The sequence below is a fragment of the Canis lupus genome, chromosome X (assembly GCF_003254725.2).
Source record: "Canis lupus dingo isolate Sandy chromosome X, ASM325472v2, whole genome shotgun sequence".
NCBI classification, from domain to species: domain Eukaryota; kingdom Metazoa; phylum Chordata; class Mammalia; order Carnivora; family Canidae; genus Canis; species Canis lupus.
In genome coordinates this window covers 89414347-89415075 of record NC_064281.1, presented here as the reverse complement: position 1 = coordinate 89415075, position 729 = coordinate 89414347, and positions in this window count along the sequence as shown.

The following is a 729-nucleotide window of genomic DNA, read 5'->3' as shown; positions in this document are numbered from 1 at the left end:
CTTCAGGAATCTACATGTAAATATGATATGGGATTTTTAAATACCATGGTAATATCCACAGGAAAAATATTTAGGGGATGATCATCACTGCATCTCTCAAATCATGCAAGAGTGGATGGAATCTTTGCTTATAAAAACAACAAGGCCTACTAATTACAAGACTTGGGAAGCAGATATTAATTTCCCCAATTTATAGGTGAGGAAACTGAGTTCTAATGATATTAACTAACTGGTCTTAGGTCATGAAGACTGTCATCAAAACAAAGAGGCTTTGAACACTGATTTTCTGCCTGGAAAAAAAAATCTATGCTCTTTCTACAATGTAACTGTGCCTACCTGATAATTAAAGAAATATATCAGAGTCATAGGCTGAAAAATCCCTCAGGAGATTTAAGATTTTAAAAATTTTATCAGGTAGATGCAACTGGATTCTGGGGGAGAGAAAACAACATTTGTTCATTCATTTTGTAATAATACATACACATGTACATAATATTAATAAAAGTAAAACTTTATATTCAAATAAATCTCTAAAATTTATATGCAGTAAAGTTGATTCCAAAAAGCTAGCAATGAACATTCCAAACGCATAGCTGAATTTAAGTAAATAACCTGCTAAAAGATTGTTTTGTTACTGTTTTTGGAATTCTATGGATTTTTGTCCAACATTTAATTTCACCAGATTTTCTTATGAATCTGTAGAATTTCATTATTTATTTATTTAAAGCT